General features: G+C 40.7%; 1 pseudogene; it reads left to right on the top strand.

Annotated features, from left to right (window-relative positions):
* The first annotated feature begins 279 nt into the window (after window positions 1–279).
* Window positions 280–9,768, top strand: LOC137345828 (probable G-protein coupled receptor 139; annotated as a pseudogene).
* Window positions 9,769–13,116: the final 3,348 nt, after the last annotated feature.

Raw genomic sequence — 13,116 nt, 5'->3', positions numbered from 1 at the left:
ATATCAACATGTTTTATTTTGAATACATGATCAATGTAATATTCCAGACGCAATTCATTTCAGTATGAAATATTGTTGCAAAATATCTTACTGCCTGACCAATAGAAGCAAATACGGCTCAAGTTAATGTTTGTTTAAAGAGTGTAACTAATAGCAAACGTTGTTTTTCTCGTGATGTCTCTTGAGGATTATTTTCTCGAATATAAACAAGATCTTATTTTGAAAGCTGAAGACCAGTGTGTCGATGACACCAACAGGCAGGGTCGCTTCCCATAGAAAATGGGACAGCCGGTAATCATACTGATCGAAAGAATATGCTACCCTTTCATAGCAATCATTGGAATTCCAGGTAAGTTACATATAATTAGTTATATTTATCAGTAACTCTGTTTAGTCGTGTCACTGCTCCTGCTCACGTTATAATAATATTTCGAATGAAAAATGGCTAACATTTCACCTCAATGATCAGTTTTGATGCAAGACCATCGACCTAAAACATTAGTATTGTTTCTATTGTTACGATCCCAGCAAAGATCAGGAATTTAAAAAAAATAAGAAATTCAAACGTCCACTTGTTAACTGAAGGAATGACGCCACACGGTTTTATGATTAAAAAGAACTTGCTGTACAAGAGTTACCCAAAGGGATACTAGCTTATCAACATATTTTATAATGACACATACATTAAACCCAAATCTCAAACGAACATAAAGTCTTACACTTTAAACTTGAAAGTCTAAATGGAGCATTTTCTGTTTGAGCTTTATTTCCACCCAAGATTCTCCAATGCGTGAAAGGATATTGAGGGTTCATTCATTCATTTTGAGAGCAATCCAAAGCATCCCCCACAGCTCTCAGTATTTTAGTTTGACTCTGCTTAGCTTTACATCTATCCTGTGCTGTATGATATTTTAAGTCCTTCCACTGGCAAATGGCAAGTCAAACCCTTCAACTATCCTTCAACAATGCACAATTGAGAAATTTTCAGATCAATCAAGAGCCTACTGGCACCCTTTCGTACTTACTTTGAATTAGAAAGCCCTCTTGGTTCCTCATAGCCCTTTGCGACTCAGTCTAGCTGCATCTAAATACCTCTCTGCCCCACCCAAATTGTTTCCAAAAGAACAACTGAACTTTCTGTGAGCAATCATAGAGACAAAACATCAGACCAAAAGGCCTCTCCCTGTATAATTGTTCTCCATCGTTATGTGGTATAGCTGGGATGTCCCAGATGGAAATCTGAACTAACTTAACTTCTGGTTTCAAAGCAAAATGTTGATACTGAGTCTACACAAATAATTCATACTGCGAAAAAAGACGGGGAAATTCTATTCAGTCTTACTAACTTCAATTCCCCAACTAAATGTGCTTACCTGTTTTAATGCACTCTCTCCTTTCACTCTGACTGCGTAAGTAAACATGGAAAGATCTTTGAAGCTTAAATACCTTGGGTGGGATGGCAGAAAATAAGTTCGAGATTTTCAATTGTGTTTCATCTACAAAGTTAATTTTCCCAAAACTAAAACTGACCTCTTAATATATATATATATATATTATATATATATATATATAACGATGAACTGTCTGATCCTAGCACTCGGCACAGATGCCACCTGACGTTGATTTTCTTTTGGCATTTTGCAACGTACCTACAACACAGAAGCAGGCCATTGGGCCCAAAGGGAACGTGTCCATATTTGTGCTCTACACTACCATACTCCCACCCTTTATCTAACCCCATCAACATTATGCTGCATGGGTTTATCTAGTTTCCCCTTTAGTACATGTATGGTATTTGCCCTGACAATGCCTACAAGTAGCAAACTCTAGGTTCTGACCATTCCCAAATTAACAATAGTTCGCCTCAATTGATTAATTGATATCTTATTATCTTAGTCATAGCATCTAGTTCTGATCTTTTCTGCAATTGTAAACAACTTATCACACCCTTTAATAATCATTAGGGCCTCCATCGGGCCAGAATTCCTTCTCTCCTTGTCTATTGAAGAAAACTCAATTTCTTAGCTATTTCTTGATATGTATGAAAACTCTCATTTCTGGAGTCATTCAAGTAAAAACATTTTTTGCCTCTTCTTCGATTCCTCTCTGTGCTTTATATTATTTCAAAACCAGACTTTACAAAATGTTCTTCCAAGTATGGTCCAACCAAGGTTCAAAGCAAGTTTAATAGATCTTCGTTTTTCAGTTTTGTCACTCTAGAAAGGACATCCAGCACTTTGTTTGCTTGTTTGTGACATTATTAGTCAATGTTGCAACCTCAATGAGATGTGTTTCTGTATGACCAGATGTGTGTTCCTGTGCACCATTTAGACACGACTTTTCTCTATAATATGTGGCCATGTTATTCCTCCTCCAAAAATGAATTATGCGATACTTACCTGTAATCAATTCCATTTGCCATGCTCAAGCTAATTTCATGAGATTAAAAATGCATTTTTTGCAGTTCTCCTTTAATAACTGTATGCCTCTCATATGGGACGCAATTAAATCAGCAGGTTGCAAATCACGGAGGCACGCTTTGATGTCGGCAGTCCACCCGGGTGGAGGAAGCATGGCTGAACCCCCATGATTCGTATGGGGGCTCATGTAAATATGTGGCGGGGGAGGGGTGGCCAGGCAGAGCGGCAGCTCCCAGATAATGTTGAGGGCGTGGCCACTCCGTCTCCGACAATAGCTTCCGGCGCCATTGCGTAGGTGCCAGTACCATTTATAAAGCTCTTCAAGGCCTTCAATTGGTTTATTTTTTTTAAAGGTGCCACTGCACTAACATAAGAAATAGAAATGTATTTAAACTTTCAATCCCCTCTCACACTCACCTACCTGTCCGTTGCCCCACACACTGACTTCTCCAAGAATGAAATAACCTATCCCCACGGAAATCCAATTTTCTAAATTGTGCACTTTCACCCCTAACTTCAGCACCATTGACCCTCCTCCCCTTCCCACCATTCCCACAATAAATTGGTGATATTTTCACTGCTCCAGCCCCCCTACCACCCTCAAAATTGCCCTCCTCCCCCCTTCCCACCAGTGGCATGCAGGAGCTCCTGCCACTGGTCCAAATATTGGCGTGCGGCGGCCATCACTCCCAAGTAAGTCATTATTCTTTAATTGTAATATCTTTTACATATTAGACTGCAGGCTGCAATGAAGCCTAGCCATCGCCGGCAAAAGTGGGGCCTTCCCTGCGCTGGGGGTCGTGGTGCACCTCTTCCAGAAGAATTTTCCGGGTCACCGTGCCATGACCCCCGACGTCGGTAGGTTCCTAAAATTCAACCCATGGTATGAGCTCTAAATTTTGAAATTGTACTTCCAATTCCTGAATCCAGATGTTTTATGCATTCTGAGACAGTCGTCCCACCCCTGATCCTTGTGGAATATCTGAAACTATTTCCCCTTCTATTCATGCCAATAGAAGCAAAAGCCGATTAACCAAAATTTTGGACCACAGTTTCATTTCTCTGCACCATCCTAACTATTTGTCACGATGGCACAATAATAATCTTGCACTGCCTTCAAGACGCGGATCGGATACAACTCTGTTTCCCACTTCAATTCCTTTACCACCTGTTAACGCTAACAGAGAATCATCCTCGAGGTGGTCAAAAACAGCTTTCCACCACATGTTATTAGGCATTCAAACTTCCTACACGTTTGAGCACCAATATAAACAGTGCTTACATTTTCATAACATGGACCTGCTGAACGATCATCCTTTCAATAAAATGAGAGTTATTAATTTCATTTGTTCTCCTCTTTGAAGCGAATCTGGTGACCATTGTGATTCTCTCCCGTGGACGTTGTGGCCTCTCTAAATGCGTCAACAGATACTTGTTGTCTATGGCAGCGGCAGATCTACTGGTCCTGATTTTCGCCGTCATACTCTATGAAATTAAGGATGCTTATTTTCCACATTCGTTCCTGAACTACACGCCCATTTGCTGTCTTAACCTTGCCCTGCTTTTTGCGTCCATTGATTCTTCTGTCTGGTTTACGGTTGCTTTCACCTTCGATCGATTTGTGGCCATTTGTTGTCATAAGCTACGGACAAACTATTGCACCACTAAAACTGCAGCAGTGGTCATATCAGTCGTGTGTTCCTTGAGCATTTTACAAAGTGTTCCAATATACTTTATTTATGAACCTCGGGAAATAATTGACAATTTACCATGGTCTTGCTATGTAAAATCTAGCTTCTATACCTTCTCCATTTGGGTAGCCTATTTGTGGTTGGAAACTACTTTAACACCATTTGTTCCATTTGTTTTGATTTTATTGTTCAATGCTCTGACCATCAGGCACATTGTACTGGCCAACAAAGCGAGGAGGGGCCTCAAAGAAGCCAAACATTACAATGATCCAGAGATGGAGAACTGAAGAAAATCAATGATTTTATTACTCGCCATATCAGGCAGTTTTATAGTTTTATGGATGGTGACATTAATATCTCATGTATGTGTACAATTTAGTGATTTTCAATTTTTAGAAGCAAATTACACCAACCCATTTACCGTTATCGAACAATCTGGATATATCCTTAGCACTTTGAATTGCTGCACAAACACGTTTATTTATGCAGTTTCCCAGACTAAATTCAGAGATGAGATGAAGAATATGATTAAGCATCCCCTGGCTCTAGTAACGTACTTATTTAAGTGAGTTATGTAGCTTTAGTGAAATAAATAACAACAGGAATATCAATGCTGACAAATAGTATTAAAGAGATTTTTTCAAATTTGCACGTTTAATATGCAAACCGCCCAATTTTCTCTTTCACGGAATTAAATGGAACAGCAAATCAAGCGTAGTCCTGCTTGCTTGGCTATATAGGGACTGGATTTTAGTTACAAAGTCATCCGAAGTCAAAATTGCAAGATGTGCAAACAACCAAATTTAAGGAAGCGCTTTAATTAAAATTCTCCATGCAGCCAGGAATCTCGGTCGAATTGCTGACACTCAGTGGAGGTATCTTGAACAGAATTTCTTGTTTCCGCGCTTGCCAATGTTCGTTTTCTTTATCAAATAAAATGATGGAATGGGGATGACATCTCATTTGGGAGTGCTCAAACAGGAAACCCAGTTCGCGATATTTAGAGGCAAAGCTGAGACATTCTCAAGAAAAAAAAATTAATATGCCAGGTTGACTGTTTTAAGGTGACTGAATAAGGAAGGAGAATTCTGGCATCAAGAAAAGGTGAGTCAAGATACTTAGATTCAAAGGAATCAGATTTAGGATACAGTTTTAAGTGGCAGAGTTATGCAGTATGTACGTTGAGGTACAGTAGTACAAAATGACGACTGTGTTCTGCAGCATTGTGGTAGCTGTGCTGATGTGAATTCACACGTGATTCTGCGTGTGTGTGTGGAGTGTGGGAGGTGTTGGGGGGGGTGCGGCGGAATGGAGAGGAGACGGGGTTTGTGCGTAGGCCGTTCAGGGAGCTGGATTTGACGCCTGTTGTGTCCTTTCATTTGGCAGCATTCCACAGACAAAGCATAATGTCCTGCAGAACTGCAGAGGCGAATTTTTTTTTTTTCTGGCGTGTTGAGGTATAAGAAATGAGTGACATCGGGGATGGGAATGCAAGGAAATCACTATGTGGCAGAACTCTATTAATGTGAATTCACTTTGTCGGAAATCTCTTTGTCGACACTAAAGTCAGACATTTTTCGTCGATTCTTTATAAATTAATAATATTTTCCATATTAAATAACAATATATTGCTTGAACAGGCACATATTCAATAAATAGAGAACAGCTCGATGTATCATTTAATGTCAAATATTTGATCTAAACCGTTATAAAGTAAAATCATGTGTATACTGATGGCTTGTGAATATTGCGATGGAGCAGTACAAAAATGCAAATTATATATATATAGAATATCTTCATGGAATAGCAGCATACAAAATCTTTATGGAAAAATAATACACCGAACAAATATAAGCAAAGCAGGGATTCAGGGAATTTCCTCCAGACATTTCTTCATATGCCTTGAGATACATTAAAATGATCACCCTGATCAACTAAATTAAAATATATTTTGCACTGCTTTTGTTTCAATTTGATTTGTTAAATATTAGCCGTATATGCACAGGGGGAAAATAAATCTTATCTAATTTTAAACAAACACATTAGGCTGGAAAAGGGTTCACGAATGAGTTCCCGTTATATGTCCCATCCGAGTTATTTTCCAATTGACTTCAATTAAATTTTAAATCGAGGGTTGAGTACAATCTGCGACTAATTCTGTTCCATAATTTTACACAATCGCCCAAAGTTGAACTTACCTCCAAGAACTTATTTGCGGTAAAATTATTTCGCATATCGAAAGAATTAACAAATTAATTTGAATGCCAATTTGACACTGCGCCATTTTCAGTTCCTTGACTACAAGGAAATTAGAAACAACACTTGTAAAAGAGGCGCTGGATTCTGTCTAAGTCCGGGAATGAAATGGCCGATTCTTCTTGGTTTAAAACTCCGTTATATACAATGCACAATTCCCAACATGAGCAGAAAATCTAGATGAAAGGGTAGCCAGTGTAACCTGAATAATGACACAGTGGCTTTATTAAATTATGTTTATGACGAATGCTGGGCTGAAAAGCTTCTAGAAATAAAATGTTTGACTTACTTTTCGGTCAACATGGCTAGTGATGCCTTAAATGGAATTACTTCCTGTGAATTAAATTTCCGATCTTTAAATAAGACATGCGTTTGATAATCTTTGGAGCAATTCCCTTTAATGGGCCTAATGGAATCGGCATCCCATTGTGAGGAGGTACGTGCCATTGTTGGGCAAAAATTAATCTTCTATAGCGTACCAATAAGGGTAGAGTTCTTGTGGTTGGAGAACATTTTAACCTTGTTTTTTTCCATGTGTTTTAATTTTACTGTTCAAGTCTCTGACATTTAGATAATTCCATTGGCCAAGAGGATCAGGAAAAGCATCTGAAGAAACAACAATGGTGAGAATCACTGTGATTCCGAAATGGAGAACTGAGAAAAATAATACATCTATTTACTGTTCGCCATCTCTGTTAGTTGCATGTATTTATGACTGTAATTTTTCATATATTACACCCTTATTCAAGATGGGGTGTATGGACAGCCCTAGCAACTGCAGACCTGTTATTTGAGCATCAGTGGGGGGCAAGGTTTTAGACACAATAATCACTGAAAATATCAACCAACACTTAGAGATGTTCGAGATAATTAAGGATTGTCCGCATGGATTTGTAAAAGGCAGACTGTGCTTGGCTAAACTAATCGAATTTTTTGATGAAGTAAAAGAAGAGGTTGATGAAGGGAATGCATTGGAGGCGTTTACATGTATTTTAAGGGAATATTTGATTAGACAACACATAGAAGGCAGGTTAAGAAAATTGAAGATCGAGGAATAAAAGGGACAGTGTCCAATTTGATTAGAATTGGCTTAAGGACAGAAAACAGTGAGTCGTAGTAAATGGTTGTTTCCGACTGGAGGATGACCCCAAGGATCAGTAAACGGCTTGGATCATGTAACACAGCGTAGAATTTGCTGAGAACACTAAACATAACTGTACGACAAAGAGTGAGGATGATATGAATCGTCTGCAACAGGACATAAATAGGCGAGCAGAATAGTCAGAGAGATGGCAGATGGAATTTCATACTGATCGGTGCCAGGTGATGCATTTTGGCAGAAGGAATATGGAGCGGCAATGTATACTTAATGGCACAATTCAAAAGAGTGTGCAGGAACAGTGGGGCCTGGGGTGCATATGCATAGATCTTTGAATGTGGTAGAACATATTAAGAGAGTGCTTAGTATTGTATACGGGTTGTTGGGTTTCATAAATAGAGACATTGAGTGCAAAAGCAGGGAAGTCAGCTGAACCTTTATAAAGCTCTGGTTCGACCTCGACTAGAGTATTGCATTAAGTTTTGGTCTCCACAATTCAGGAAGTATGTGAGCATCCTTGAGAAGGTGCAAAGGAGATTTACCAGAATGGTTCCAGGTATGGAGGATTTTAGTTAAATATTTAGGCTAGAAAAGCTGGGTGTGTTCTCATTAGAACAAAGGAGATTGAGGGGATATTTACTGGAAATGTACATGATTATGACAGAAATAGATAAGTCAGACAAGGAAATGATGTTCCCGTTAACAAATGGTACAAGCATTAGGGGAGACAGATTGGAAGCATTGTGCAAAAGATGCAGGGGGATTATGATAAAGCACTTTTTTACACAGCAGGTGGTAATAAGCTGGAGCACGCTGCCTGCAAGGGTGGTGGAGGAGTGAAGATCAATGACTTCAAAAGCAATTTGGATGGCCACCTGAGAGAAATATACTTGCAGTTTTATGGGTTTCAAGCGGGGTGGTTGGACTGACAACATAGCTCCATGGAGAGTCTGATGGACGTATTGGGCCGATTGCCCTCCTTCTATGCTGTAAACGAGTCTTTGACTCTTAGATCTCTGAAAAAAAAACAATTAAATCATTTGCATAATCAAAACCCAAGATAGCTAAATTATGCACTGTAATTTTAAATAAACTTCAAATGAAGTTTTAATTTTTACATGTAACGTTACTAATTAGCAAAATTTTGATTAATAGGTTTCCAAGCATCATGAATTGAGAGAGTAGAAAGAAGGGATTAATTACTTATGGGCTGTGCACTTTGCAAAGAAAACTTCTCAGAGATTCAGTTAACGCTACAGAAAGATCAGGTTAGCTGAAAGAAATGTTAAAGAATTATTGATGTGAAAAGTTCTAATCCATTTCTAACAAACGTCGCATGAGAATTCATTATAAAATAACGGTGGAGTTAACGCATTTTAGTATCATGCATATGCAAATCGGAAAGCAGCTTCCGATGAGAGCAGGTATGCAGGTAAAATGAAAAATTTGGAAGCAGTTGTCAACGATGCACCCTTCTGCTGAAACTGATGGAAATGACATCATGTCATCTGCCTCGCTTGTGGAAATGAACAGTGCGGTGCGAAGTTCCTGCAATTGCGATGTAGATGGCGCCTAAACTCGACAAAAATATTGAAACATGCTCACATCAGTCTAAATTAGCGTTTATTAGCGGTGCAATAAGTCTGAATTAATGCTCACCAACCTCTTGGGCTCTGAAACGTTAGTTACACAAGTGTAGAGTCTTATTCCTTTACTTTTTGAACATTGTTAATTTGAAGGGAATATTAACTTTTTTTTTACATTTTGGCCTGAACTTTACTAGCGCGCTGCAAATTGTAACAAGCGCTGTGAAGTCGGCGGTCACCCGCGCAAAGCAGCATTCACTGAAAACCAGCGATATCTTCTGCCATTTTTAAAGAACATCAAACCCTTAGAAGAAATCTGAATTTTTCAAGGAACATTTTTCTGCATGCTTATTAAAAAAATAACTAAATGCCTGAGGCCCTTGCGAACCCGCAATGTCTGATCTTGGGTCACCAAACCAAAATAAACTTTATTTCCCACCCGCAATTTCTCCCACAACCTCTTTACCTTTGACTTTCAAATACTTCACACCATCCCCTCAGCCAATACATACATATTCTTAGTCTCCACTGTGGTTACATTAAGTGTCAATAACAAATGCCTTGGCTGGGATAACATATTTCTTCGTTACAGCAAATCCAAAGCTTTGCATTTCTTATTTAACTGTGAGGAAATGCGCAACGCCACTTTCTTGGCAATTATTGGAGATCAGTTTCAAAGTTCCTCATTGATTACATCACTTCCTGAATGGTGGTAAAGCCACAGTAGCGTTTCAAAGAACTGAAATCACATCTGCATACTTTTCATTTTGTGTCATCATTCAAACGAAGATAGAAAGACGAACCAGCTATTGTTCACCAATTTAGTTACCTCTTCAAAAATTACATTCGTATCCATAGGCGTGAAATCCATTCTCGTTCACTCTGGTCGGTTGTACACTCTGAATCTGATCAGTTAACCTATCCTCAATTATAGACTCCAGTGATTTTCCACCAACAGACGTAAGGCTAAATGTTCTACACTTCAAGTCGTTTGGCAGTACTGAACTTGAATATTTCTGAAAAGAGAGACATGTTGACGAACCTCTTCGTCTTACACTCATCAGGACAATCTGAAAGAATAACACCATAAGGGAAAACAATAGCATAATACTGTATGAGAAGAGAGTGCTGACTGGTTGGCAAGTGAACTCTGATTGGTAGAGGTGTTGTCGTGAAGAATGCACAAGTTTATGGTGACAGACAGTTAACTGCTAACCTTTGTTTGAAATTTCAACCAGGCAACTTGATTCTGATAGGTCAATGTGTTACCCTGAGGAATCGTTTTATTTGTTATTGGGATGTTGGCATCGCTGGCTCGGACAGCATTTATCGCCTATCCCGAATTGCCCTTGAGAAGGTGGTGGTGAGCTGCCTTCTTGAACCGTAACAGTCCATGTGTGCTAGATACACCCACAGTACTGTTAGAAAGGGAGATCCAGGATTTGACAGCAACAGTGAAAGAATAGCTATATAGTTCCAAGTTAAGCTGGTGCGTGGCTTAGAGGGGAACTTGCAGCTGGTGATGTTACCATACAACTACTATGGTTGTTCTTCTAAGTGGTAGAGTTCGGAGCTGTGGAAGGTGCTGCCAAAGAAAACTTGCTGCGTTACTGCAGTGCATCTGGTAGATCGTACACACTGCTGTCACTCTGCGTCGGTGGTGGATGGAGTGATCGCGAGAGGATGGGATGCCAATCAAGCGGTCTGCTTTTTCCTGGATGGTGTCGAGTTTCTTGAGTGTTGTTTGAGCTGCACCCATCCTGCGAAGTGGAGGGTATTCCATCACACTCCTGACTTGCGCCTTTTGGATGGTGGACAGGATTTGGGGAGTCAGGTGGTGAGTTAGTCGTCGCAGATTCCTAGCTTCTGAACTCTTCTTGTAGCCACTGTATTTGTATGGCTGGTTCAGTTCAGCTTCTGGTCAATGATAACCCCCAAGATGTTGATGATGGGGGATTCAGTGATCATAATGCATTGTCCAGGGTAGATCGTTATATTATCACTTGTTTAAGATGGTCATGGCCTGGCATTTGTGTGGCACGAATTTTACTTTCTAATTATCAGCACAAGCCTGGATGCTGTCCAGGTCTTGCTGCATTTCTACACTGATTCCTTGGGTATCTAAGGAGTTTTAAATGGTGCTAGACATTGTGCCATCATCCACAAACATCCGCAGAACTGACATTATGATGCGGGAAGTCCATTGATGCAGCAGCTGAAGATGGTTGGGCCTAGGACAGTACCTTGAGGAACTTCTGCATTGATGTCCTGGACCTGAGATGATTGACCTCCAACAACACCCATCTTTCTTTGCGTCATGATTACTCCAGCCAGCGGTGATTTGTCCCCTTGATTCCCAGTTTTCTAGGGCTCATTCATGCAATACTCAGTCAAATGCTGCGTTGATGTCAAGGCCAGTCAGTCTCACCTCAGCTCTTGAGTTCAGCTCTTGTGTTCATGTTTCAAACACGGCTGTAATTAGGTGAGGAGCTGAGTGGCCCTGGCGGAACCCAGACTGCGTGTCACTGAGCAGGTTATTGTTCTATAAGTACCAAATGACAGACTGTCAATGCCACCTTCCATCGCTTTAATGATGATTAAGGGTAAACTGATGGGATGGTAACTGGCCATGTGGGATTTGTCCTTTTTTGTTTGTGTGTGTGTACGGGACATAGCTGGGCAATTTTGCACATTGTTGGGTAAATTCCAACATTGTAGTAGCACTGGAATAGCTTGGCTGGTGGCACGGCTAGTTCAGGAGTACAATTCTTCAGTATTATTTACGGAATGCTGTCAGGGCCCGTAGCCTTTGCAGTATTCAGTGCCTTCCATCGTTTCTTGATATTACATGGAGTAAATCGACTGGCTGAATACTGGCATCTGTGATGTTCAGGAGGAGGCCGAGATGGATCATGCACACACCACTTCTGGCTGAAAATTGTTGCAAATGCTTCAGCCTTATATTTTGCACTGATGTGCTGGATTCCTCACATCATTGACGATGGGTATATTTGTGGAGTCACCTCCTCCAAGTAACTGTTTAATCAACCACCAACATTGACCACTGGATGTCACTGGATTGCAGTGCTTAGATCTGATCCATTGGTTGTGTGATCACTCAGCTCTGTTTATCGCATGCTGCTAATGCTGTTTGGCATGCAAGTCGTCCTGGGTTGTAGCTTCAACAGGATGAGTCCTCATTTTGAGGTATGCCTCTTGCTGCTCCTGGCATGCCCTCCTGCACTCATTATTGAACCAGAGTAGATCCCTGGTTTGATGGTAACAGTAGAGTGGTGGATATGCCGGGAAATTAGGTTACAATTTGTGGTTGAGTACTGTTGTTCTGCTGGTGATGACCCACGGTGTCTCATGGATGTCCAGTTTTGCCTTGCTAGATCTGTTTGAAATCGATCCCAATTAACAGGAAGGTAGTCCCACACAACATGATGGCGGGTATCCTCAATGTGAAGACGGGACTTCGTCTCCACAAGTACTGTGTAGTGATCACCGCTACCAATATCAGGGACAGATGCATCTGCGACAGGCCGATTGGTGAGAACAATGCCAGGCATGTTTTTCCTCTTCTTGGTTCCCTCAGCACCTGCTACAGAACCTGTCTAGCAGCTATGTCCTGGAGGACTCGGCCAGCTTGGTCTCGAGTGGTGCTATAGAGCCACTCTTCGTGATGGACATTGAAGTCAAGCACCCACACACATTCTGCGCCCTTGCCACCCTCAGTGTTTCCTCCAAGTGGTTTTCAACATGGAGAGTACTGATTTATCAGCTGAGGGAGGGTGGTGGGCATCATGTGGTAATCAGCAGCAGGGTTCCTTTCCCATATTTGTACTGATACCATGATACTTCATGGGGTCCAGGGTCGAAGTTTATGTCTCCCAGGGCAACTCCCTAGCGACTGTATTCCATTGTGACGAGACCTCGGCTGGGCCTGTCTTGCCACCTGGACAGGATATACCCAGGGATGGTGATGGCAATATCTGGCACATTGTAAGATATGATTTGGTGAGTCTGATTATGTTAGTCTCTTGCTTGACCGGTCTATGGGA

This window comes from Heterodontus francisci, chromosome 29 (assembly GCF_036365525.1).
Source record: "Heterodontus francisci isolate sHetFra1 chromosome 29, sHetFra1.hap1, whole genome shotgun sequence".
In the NCBI taxonomy this organism is placed as follows: Eukaryota; Metazoa; Chordata; class Chondrichthyes; order Heterodontiformes; family Heterodontidae; genus Heterodontus; species Heterodontus francisci.
Note: the sequence above shows the minus strand (reverse complement) of the source record. Positions and strands in the feature narration are given on the sequence as shown.